At 47.9% G+C, this 11,157-nt stretch overlaps 1 protein-coding gene across 5 annotated transcripts in view; it reads right to left on the minus strand.

Moving 5' to 3' along the window:
• Positions 1 to 11,099, minus strand: part of PPHLN1 (periphilin 1) — a 135,160-nt gene extending 124,061 nt beyond the window's left edge. For all 5 annotated transcript variants that reach the window (XM_075014513.1, XM_075014504.1, XM_075014485.1 and 2 more), the window contains exon 1: positions 10,996 to 11,099. The gene's annotated coding sequence lies outside the window, so the exon portion shown is untranslated. The remainder of the gene's footprint in view (positions 1 to 10,995) is intronic.
• Positions 11,100 to 11,157: the final 58 nt, after the last annotated feature.

The raw sequence follows: 11,157 nt of genomic DNA on the forward strand, positions 1-11,157 counted from the left end.
GATCGGGCTGGGGAGCATACAGGGGATTCTGGCCCCGTCCGCACCGAGCTCGGCACGCTCGAGGGCGGTGCCGCATGTGCGGTGTCCTCCGGTGCCGGCAGGCTGCGTGCCTGCGCGCTCTGCACCGCCGGTTCCCCGGGGGTCGGTGCCGCTGCCTGCGGTGCCGCCGGTACCGGCGCTTGTTTAGCCGCCGCCCTGCCTGCGGTGCGGGGTGGCTGGCTGAGTATCGGAGGCTGAGCCATTTCCACGTGGCTCTCCGTGCCGCCGCCGATCAGCTGTTGCTGCGGCTGGGGGCTGCTTGCTCCTCCCGTCCCGCTCGCTGTTGCTGCCAGCAGGGATCGGGCTGGAGATACTTTCCTCCGTTTCTGCGCTGATGGAGTGAGGGAGGCAGCTTTCCTTTTAAGGGCCCCGGAGGGTCCCTCCTGCTGCAGCCGCTCCGGCGCTTCTGGCTGGAGGGCCTTATCAAGAAGCAGCATTTTTATCCTCATCTCCCTGTCCCTCCGTGCTCTGGTTGTTAATTTAGCGCAGAAGGCGCATTTCTCTGCCACATGGGACTCCCCCAGGCACCTTATGCATAGACTGTGCCCATCGGACACTGGCATCGCCTCTCGGCAGGACTCACGTTTTTTTTTTTTTTTTTTAAAGCCTGAAGAGGACATTGTTGGTGAGTCTTTGAGTTTTTAAGTGGGTACTTAGCACCTTCTTTGTGCCGTTTTCCCCATCCGATGGCCTGCCTTAGCAGGAGGGCTGATGGCCCTAGCTCCTGGCCTCCGGCGCTTGTTACTGGGACTGGCTGAGCTGTCCCGCTCGTAGCTTGTTCGTTGTTGTTTGTTTTTTTTTTTTACAAAATAACAACCGGCTAACTCGTAGTAGCCTAAGTGCCTGAAAAAAACTTTAAAGAAAAACAGATAAAGTCGTTGAATACGCTACTTGGCCTTAGCCTAGTTGGATTCCGTCTGCAGCCGACGGCGGTTAAGAGGAACTGGCAGGGACTGGATCGCGCACATGGCCGGGAGCGCGCGGGGGAGTGGCGCGCACCGGCGCATGCACGGTCCGGCAGAAACTGCTTGGAAGATCCGATCTGCGGCGCCGGGCGAGCCCGACACCTAATGTGGAGCACCCACGGGGACACTCGAAGAAGAAAGCCTGGTTCCTGGCTTGCCTGGGCTTGCAGGAGCCAGGAAACTGACCATCCCAGGACAACTGGTCTGTTCACTGGCTCCCAGGCTATGTCTACACTAGCCCCTCCCTTTTGAAATTGGGATGCTAATGAGACACTTCAGGATACCCTAATGATTGCTGCAATGAATATGCAGCTCCCAATTAGCACAATGGCAGCCACAGCACTTCAAAAGTGCTGCTTTCGATCGTGCGTGGCTCGTCTACACAGGGTCCTTTTCAAAAGGCCCCTGCACACTTCGAAATCCCATGATTCCTATAGCCAAATAGGAATAAAGGGATTTCGAAGTGTGCAGGGCCATTTTGAAAAGGACCCTGCATAAATGAGCCATGCACAATCGAAAGTGGCACTTTTGAAGTGCCATGACCACCATTATGCTAATGAGGTGCTGCATATTCATTGCAGTGCCTCATTTGTATATCCCAAAGTGTCTCATTAGCACCACCCTTTCGAAGCCGGGGGCAAATGTAGACATAGCCACAGAGTGGCAGAGAGCTCGGAACCTGACAGCAGCGGCTCCCACCCCTGACAGGAACAGGAAACCGCTCCTGTCTGGGGCGACAAGAGTCAGGCTGCTGCCCCTGATAGCAGCGGTTTCCCCGTTGCCATCGGGGCAGCAGCTGCCTTAATCCAAGATGCACAGAAGATGTCAAATGACTGCATGTATCTCAAGGGTTTACTGTATTGTTTGTTTTTTTCACATACAGAACAAAAATGCTTACTACTTCTGCCTTTCTGAACTATTCATAGTTTTACCATTTCCACCTAGTAACGAAACAGCACAATTGTCTTTTTGCTACTTATGGTCTTCAACTTTGGTGGTCCGATTTCTACTTGAGTCCCTTTGATTCCCCCAAGAATTTTCAATTTACTATACCCCAGTTTTTAACATATCCATTACTATGAACTTCTCTTTTCTTCCACTTTGTGTACAAGTTTTATAGCTCCTTTTATGATCCCACCCTCACATGAGATTTTTTTTTTGGACCAATATAACCTGATTTGTCTAATTGTTTTCAGATTTGTGGAACTGGGCTTTTTAAAGCACCATGTATATATATTATGTGTGTGTACTTCATCCTGTTTTCATAACATATAAGCTCAAGTCATAACCTTAGCCAACGTGAACAAACTTTTTATGTTGGGCCCCACTTTTTGCTCATGAAATTAGCAGCGCCATGTGCTGCCCCCCCAACACGTTTCACCCCTCACAACACACTCCTGTCTAATGTAATCCAAAGCAATGGAAATTTCAGTTATGGAAAAAAACTGAAATCATATGGGGAAAAAAACCTGCATTTGGCACAAGTAAGAAGATAAGCATGTAGAATGTAAAAACTTTATTAACTGGTATATAAATGTGAATAGACATACATAAAAGCAGTAATATATTTCAACATTTTTATTGAGATAGATAAGCCTGAGCCTCAGCAGCTAATTGTGCTGCACCCCCCTTAAAAAATGTCACACCCTGTCCCCAACTTTGCACACAGTCCTGACCTACACTAACAGTCATTTGTAGTTCCACGTTCAGTTCCTATTTTTCTGTTAAGACAAGGTTTAAGGTAAAATTTCTTTGTTGGACAGAACACTTTTTCAGTTAGGAAATTGTGATCTATCATATTTAGATATACCAAGGAAGTTCTAGTACTTTTAGCAAGAGCCTTCCAGCTTATGTCAAATCAAACTAAACTCCTTCACTACCCTACGACTCATTTTTCTATACATTATAGAGAAAAGCATAAAGAGCTGATCGTCCTGTTCCCTCATCTGATTTGCAGCGAACAGGAGCAGCTAACAGGGAGTTTGCCTGGGAAAGCATCCTAGAGGAGCTCAGGTGAGTGTGGCATTTGGGGGGCTGCATTGTGAGCTGGTGGGTTGAATTTCTGTCTGGGGTGTCTGTGCATTTGTTTCATTTTGCAGTGAGGGGCAGTTTGCACAGCTGCCTGTGTGCCTGAGCATCTGTTTTGCAGAGGGGGCAGCTGGAAAGCTTGTTTGGCAGTTTGGCAAGTTTGCAAGGTGTGAATTAGGAGAGCTTCCTTCCAGGTGGGCCTTCAAGGGCTGATTAGATTGGAGGCAAAGGCTCTGAGCTGGGCCTAATCAGCTAGCAGCTCTATAAGAAGGCAGCCCCAGAGAACCCTATAAGCAGCGAACAGGAGCAGCTAACAGGGAGTTTGCCTTACTGGGGGGCCCCATACCTGTTTTTACCTTTCTTATACAGTGTTTCTCTTCTGCCCTTCATAGCGGCACTAGAAACAAATAAGGGATCTCTGTAAAGGGAAGAAATGGAGAGTGATATAGCTGGTGAGAGGTCTGTTGTTGTGACCTGCATGTCATGTGCCATGTTTGTCTTCCTCCCAAACAATAGAAAGGATTTTCTATGTACCAAGTGCAAGCTGGTAGCCATTTTAGAAGAGAAGGTTAAAGGACTTGAGGCACAAATATCAACCCTCAGGTCCATCAGAGAGGGTGAAGACTTTCTGGATAGAAGGCAGCAGATAACACTGCAGGAACAGCAGGCTACCCAAAACAAGGACGAGAACTAGAAGCATGTTACTTCCAGGAGGAGAAAACCAGTTCAAGTCTCTCCAGTTCCAGTGAAGTTAAGTAACCGATTTCGGCCTCTCTCTGCAGGTGATACGGCAGAGATAACTGGGGTTGATACAATCCCCGGGAGGTATCTGAAAGAGTCCCCACAGTTTAGAAGGCACGGGATGCGCAGTCCTAGGACTGCGAGTTCTATGAACACCACCCCTAAGAGAAAAAGATGAGTTGTGGTGGTCAGGGACTCCCTCCTAAGAGGGACAGAGTCATCCATCTGCCGCCTGGACCTACAATCCCGGCAAGTTTGCTGCTTGCCTGGAGCTAGAATTCAGGATATTACAGAGTCTCTGCCAAAAATTCTTAAACCTGCAGACTATTACCCCCTCCTACTTCTTCATGCAGGAACCAATGATACAGCCAAGAACAACTTTGACAAGATCACGGCAGATTACGCAACCCTACGAAGGAAGATCAAGTAATACGGCACACAAGTGGTCTTCTCGTCTATCCTCCCTATGGAAGGAAGGGGTCCGCGTAGGGATCATCGAATCACAGAGGTAAATATGTGGTTGTGTAGGTGGTGTAGCAGGGAAGGATTTGGTTTCTTTGACCATGGGATTCTGCTTCATGAACAGGGATTGCTGGGAAGAGATGAGATCAACCTCACTAAAAAAGGAAAGAGCATCTTTGCGATGAGGCTTGCAAACCTAGAGAGAAGGGCTTTAAAATAGGTTTGTCAGGGGAAGGGGGCACAAGCCCTGAGGTAAGTGGGGAAGGAGGAGGGAACAATCAAGTGGGTTTCCTGGGTGAAGAGGAGAAAGTGGGGCAATTGGCCCCTTCTCTAAAGGTACTTGTACACTAATGCCAGAAGCTTACGGAACAAACAGGAAGAATTAGAGGCCCTGGCACAGTCAAACAAGTATGAGGTGGTTGGAATAACGGAGACTTGGTGGGACGATTCGCATAACTGGAGCACGGTCATGGAAGGCTATAAATTGTTTAGGAAGGACAGACGGAAGAAGAGGAGGAGGAGTTGCGCTCTATGTGAGGGAGCAGTATGATTGCTCAGAGCTCCAGTATGAAGAAGGAGAAAATCCAGTTGAGTGTCTTTGGGTTAAGCTTAGAGGTGGAAGTAAAAGAGGTGATGGTGTAGCTGGTGTCTGTTATAGGCCGCCAGATCAGGGAGATGAGATAAATGAGGCTTTCTTCAGGCAGCTAAGTGAAGCTTCCAAATCACAGGCCCTCGTGGGAGACTTTAATCATCTGGACATTTGTTGGGAGACAATACATCAGCACACAGACAATACAGGAAGTTTTTGGAAACTATTGGTGATAACTTCGTGGTACAAGTGCTGAAGGAACCAACCAGGGGCCGTGCGCAACTTGACCTGCTTCTCACAAACAGGGAAGAACTAGAAGAAGAAACAGAAGTGGGAGGGAACCTGGGCTGCAGCAACTATGCGATCATAGATTTCATGATCCGGACAAAAGAAAGAAAGGTGAGCAGTAACATACAGACCTTTGATTTCAGAAGAGCAGACTCTGACTCCCTGAGAGAACGGATGAGCAGGATCCCTTTGGAAACGAAGATGAAGGGGAAAAGAGTTGAAGAGAACTGGCAGTATTTTAAAGAAGTCTTACTGAAGGCACAGGAACAAACAATCCCGCTGCATAGTAAGAAATGCAAACATGGTAGGCAACCAGCTTGGCTTAACAGGGAAGTCCTTAGTCAGCTTAAATTCAAAAAGGATGCATACAAGAAATGGAAACGTGGACAGCTGACGAAGGAGGAGTATAAACATACGGCTGGAGAACGCCGGGGAGTAATCAGGAAGGCAAAAGCACAACTGGAACTGCAGCTGGCAAGGGATGTGAAGAGTAACAAGAAGGGTTTCTACAGGCATGTGAACAATAGACAAGTTATCATAGAAGGTGTGGGGCCATTACTGGATGAGAGAGGTAACCTAGTGACAGATGATGCAGGAAAAGCTTAAGTACTCAATGCTGTTTTTGCCTCAGTCTTCACGGACAAAGTCAACTTCCACATGACGGTCCTAAACAATGCAGTATGGGAAGGTGGAGGGCAGCCATCTGTGAGGAAGGAACAAGTTCTGAGCTATCTAGAAAAACTAGATGTGCACAAGTCCATGGGTCTGGATTTAACGCACCGGAACGGTACTGAGGGAATTGGCAGAGGTCATTGCTGAACCTTTGGCCATTATCCTTGAAGACTCTTGGAGATCAGGGGACATACCAGATGACTGGAAGAAGGCAAACGTACTGCCCATCTTTAAAAAAAGGAAAGAAGGACAATCCAGGGAACTCTGGACTGGTCAGCCTAACCTCAATCGCTGGGAAAATAACGGAGGGAATCCTCAAAGAATCCATTTTGGAGCACTTGGAAGAGGGGAAAGTGATCAAAAGTAGCCAGCATGGATTCATCAGGGGCAAGTCCTGCCTGACCAATCTGATTAGCTTCTATGACGAGGTAACAAGCTCTGTGGACATGGGGAAGTCAGCGGATGTGATATATCTTGACTTCAGCAAGGCTTTTGATACAGTCTCCCACAACATTCTTGCCCATAAGTTAAGGAAATATGGATTGGATCCTTGGACTATAAGATGAATAGAAAGCTGGCTTCATGGTCGGGCCCAATGGGTAGTGGTTAATGGCTCAATATCTGGATGGCAGTCTGTTTCAAGCGGAGTGCCGCAAGGCTCGGTTCTGGGGCCAGTGTTGTTTAACATCTTTATTAATGACCTGGATGAGGGACTGGATTGCACCCTCAGCAAGTTTGCGGATGACACAAAACTAAGGGGAGAGGTAGATTTGTTGGAGGCTAGAGAGAGAACGCAGAGGGACCTGCATAAATTGGAGGACTGGGCCAAAAGAAATCTGATGTGGTTCAACAAGGAGAAGTGTAGAGTCCTGCACCTGGGCGGAAGAATCCCAAGCATTGTTACAGGCTGGGGACCAACTGGCTCAGCAGCAGTATGATGGAAAGGGACCTAGGAGTTATGGTGGATGAAAGGCTGGATATGAGTAAACAGTGTGCCCTTGTAGCCAAGAAGGCTAACAGCATACTAGGGTGCATTAGGAGGAGCATTTCGAGCACATCTAGAGAAGTAGTTATTCCTCTTTATTCGGCACTGGTGAGGCCACATCTGGACTACTGTGTCCAGTTTAGGGCCCCCCTGTATAAAAAGGATGTGGATTTGCTGAAGCAGGTTGATTAAGGGTCTGGAGCACAAGACCTATGAGGATAGGCTGAGGGATCTGGGCTTCTTTAGTTTACAGAAGAGAAGACTTAGAGGTGATTTAATAGCAGCCTTCATCTTCCTGAAGGGGAGCTCTAAAAAGGAGGGTGAGAAACTGTTCTCAGTGGTGTCAGATGGCAGAACAAGGAGTAATGGTCTGAAGTTGAAGAGGGAGAGGTGTTGGTTAGATATTAGGAAAACCTACTTCACCAGGAGGGTAGTGAAGCATTGGAATGCGTTGCCTAGAGAGGTGGTGCTTTCTCCATCCCTGGACGTTTTTAAGTCCCAGCTGGACAAGGTCCTGGCTGGGATGACTTAGTGGGGGTTGATCCTGCTTGAAGCAGGGGGGCTGGACTAGATGACCTCCTGAGGTCCCTTTCAGCCCTGTGATTCTGTGATTGATGGTACATAGTAAATTAATTCTCCACTTGGTGCTTTATCCAGTAGGACTGTTATCCATGAGCATTCAAGATCTCTTTCTTCCAACATATTTTAAAATTCCAGTGCAGTAATTCATACCAACAGGTTTCAATAATATCACCTAGATTGAACTGATGCTCATAAATGAGCAACTCATATTTCTTCTGTTTGTTACCCATGCTGATTGTATTGGTGCATAAACAACTAAAGAATTTCTTCTATTCATGTTCTTTGACACTTTTGTTGAATTAGCTTCATGTCTTCCCCCTTTTCACCCTCCTTCTTTGCTATTAGTTTAACGCCCTCCTGGTGACATTGGGCAGACACTAGCCTCAAGAGATAGTCTCCCCTTCTACAGCTCCCTCTCACCACAGAAGGTGGACCAATGGCTCAAAAAACCACAAAGGTCTACACTTATTTAGCTACCAGTTCACTTTCCCACTTGCTTATCCAGCACTTGAAATATTACCTACCAACCGAAAGGTCACACCCATTGCACTCTCCCAACTCAGATGAGCTAAGACGAATGGTAGGTTTCCTACTAGAATACTGTTTGTGTGTCTTGCTGAGGGGATCACTTTTAACAACAGCTCTTCTGAAACAGCCAATGCCTGACTATGTCTACACTAGAGAGTTTCATCAACACAACCAGGGTTCTTTGACAAAAAACGCAAAGCATCTACACACACACTGTGTTTTGTCAACAGTCTGTTGACAGAACTCAGCACTTCCACCAACAGCATTCTGCCTCTCTGCCATGAGGAATAATGCCTTTGTCAACAGTTTGTGTCAACAAAAAAGCTGTGTAGACACTCCAGGGGACCCTCTGTCAACAGACAAGGCTTCTGGTTCACCAAGCAGCTCTGTGTGCTGAGCTTCTGGTTGGCCCTTCTGTCGAGAGAGCGGCCAGGCAGTCTGGCTACTCTCCATTTAGAGAGCAGATTGCTCTTTCAATCTGCTTTTGTGTGTGAATGTGCTCTGTCAATAGAAGTTTTGCCAGAAGATTACAGTAACTTCTGTCGACATATTGTTGTCATGTAGATGTAGCCTCAGAAAGCCCGCAAGTATAAAGGCTAAAATTTTAGAATTTTAGATTTAGATTTTAGAATCTAAATTTACAAAGGCGTTAGATGCCTAAAGATAAGCCAGGTACACAGTGGGATTTACAAAAGCGTGTAAGCAGGTTAGGCACCTGATTCTCCGATTTCCCTCTACACACCTTTTTAAAATCTCATCCTTAATCTCTATTAACAAACAACATTACACCAGGCGTAACACTGGTCTCGGACCTGAACAATCCCAAAACATCCTACTTAACCTCTCCTGAGTACAGTGATAAAATAACTATGCATGAAATGCCAGCTCAGAGATTTGACTGTCTGCAGTTTCAGAAAAACCAACTGTGTAGTCAAAAGTGCCATATTTATTTAAAAAAAAAAAGAACCCACACACATATACACACACTCTACTCCCCCTACCATAGCAGGGAACAATAAGGTGCAATAAATTCTCTTCACTTCTGAGTCTTGGAAGCTTATCTCAAACCCAAACATGCTCCTGAATAAGTCAAAATAGACTAACTGGCTCACCAATCCCCTTCGTCCACAAAATCAAGCTCATGGGCATGCAGGCGCAGCCTTGATAAGGACTACGTATAAACGTTATCTAGAATTATTAGCCTCCTGAGCAGGGACGGGCAACAACTGACCTTTGGTTTGCCACTTTTCGCCAGATATTTTATTTATCCAAGCATCCACGGCCTATTTGGCAGCCAACGAAGAACTATTCTGTTAAACATTCACTTTACACATTTGGGTGCATAGCACAGAAAATCAAAGACAATATTTGTGTTTGCCCCCAAAAACTGTAGTTTAATTGATCTGTACACAGGATATCTGTGACAGGCCAGAGCTAAAAGCCCCAGTCCCCTGCCTTAACCGTATTCACTACTTTTCTTCCAGAAGGGTATAGTCCTGATTCTGTCAGAAAATGCCCTAGGAACCTCAGTAAATACCAATTTTGAGACCAATCTGGCATTTTGATGGATTTTACAAAGAATGAAAATTCTATTTAAAACAAGACTTAGCTACTATATTAGATAAGACATGAAATGCCATCACTGTGATCTAAAATCAGCTTTCCAAAAATCAGCAGAGTAGGAACAAAAAAACAACTAAAAATCCTGTATATCACAAAAACCATTTAAGACAGCGGTACTCACATATAGCCTGTACCACTAGTACCAGTAACTATTTTTACCATGAGAGCTAGCATGCACAAAGTGGCTACCAGTTGGTGGGAACAGGCAAGGTGGAATTGGAAATAAAGATTTCTGTTTCTCTTTCCAGCTCTCGTCCCCAAGCAGGACCAGCAACACGGGCAGCGATCACCAAACACAACTCTTCAGTACTGACATCTGCAGAGGCAGAGCAGTTGCACAAGGATCCCCCAGCCCAAATCCAGACTTCCAAGGTTCTGGGCTTTCCTCCCCAGAATCTGTCCCACAGCAAGGTTATGGGTGCATAGCCCTAAGCCTTGCAGGTTAGAGCAGACAAGCCAAGGGGCAGGGAAGCAGCTTGGTTCCCAGACTACCACCCCCTTCCTGGACCCTCCCTCTTACCCTGACTTCCCATGCTCACCCTGCTATCTCACTTCCAGATCCCACACCTCCATTCTCATCCTCCCCTTCCAGACCCCACACATCAACCCTCTGATACCTACATCCCACCAAACTATCACCTTCAGTCCACTCCTGTACCCTGCTCTGGCCCAAATCACTCACTCTCCACCAACTCCTGCCTAGATCACCCCCCACCAGCATGCTCCTGCACCCTCCCTACCATGCTAACCCCTCCACCTCCTGACAGTCCCCTCTCACATTAAACCTCTCCCTCCCCTTGCAAACCAGCTCTCCTTCCTGGATAAGCCCACAAAATGTATTAGCCCTGGCCCTCTTAGGCTCTGGGGCTGGTGTGCGAACAGAATGCTCAGTGGGGCGAGGGATGGCTCATTGGTTTGAGCATTGGCCTGCTAAATCCAGAATTAAGAGTTCAACCTTTAAAGGGACCATTTATGGGTCTGCAGCAAACAGTTTTAAAAAATCCGACGGGGGGGAATTATAGGTCCTGCTGTGAGTGCAGGGGACTGGATTCAATAACCACTGGAAGTCTCTTTCAGCTCTATAAGATAGGAATGAGGATATGGTGTGTTTCAGTCGAGAACCACACGAGGTTTGTCGTTTGGGTTTCTCACTTGCCTGGTCCACAACTGCTCTGTCTTTGGGCCAGTGGCCCCGCCACCCGCGGTCTAACGCATGCGGCCCGAGTCCAGCCTCATCGCTTCCACAGCGATGAACCGTACCCATGGGAAAGGCAGGCGCTGCCGCCCGGGGCTGCAGGTGAAGGAGCTTGGAACACGCGCGCCGCGGGAGGTCCCGCGCTCAGGCCATGCAGGCACAGCACGGGCTCGCTGCGGGTCACGGGTAGCCGGGGCGGCTCGTGGTCACGGCGAGGGCTCGAGCGGCTGCCGCTCGCCTCCGGCCACACGAGGCCCTTACAGTGCTGTGCACGTGGGGCCAGGACAACCGGAAATACCTGCGCAGAGGTCCCGGGCGCCCTCTCGCGCGCTGCAGCCCTCACGCGCCGGCTCCAGGTGTTTTTCCCGTCAAGCGACAGGCGGCCTACTCCGCGGTCCTAAGCCACTTCCGGCGCCTTTCGTGACGCAAACGGAAATTCCCGCCTGCCTTCCAGCATAAG

Source organism: Carettochelys insculpta, chromosome 1, assembly GCF_033958435.1.
Source record: "Carettochelys insculpta isolate YL-2023 chromosome 1, ASM3395843v1, whole genome shotgun sequence".
NCBI lineage: Eukaryota > Metazoa > Chordata > Testudines > Carettochelyidae > Carettochelys > Carettochelys insculpta.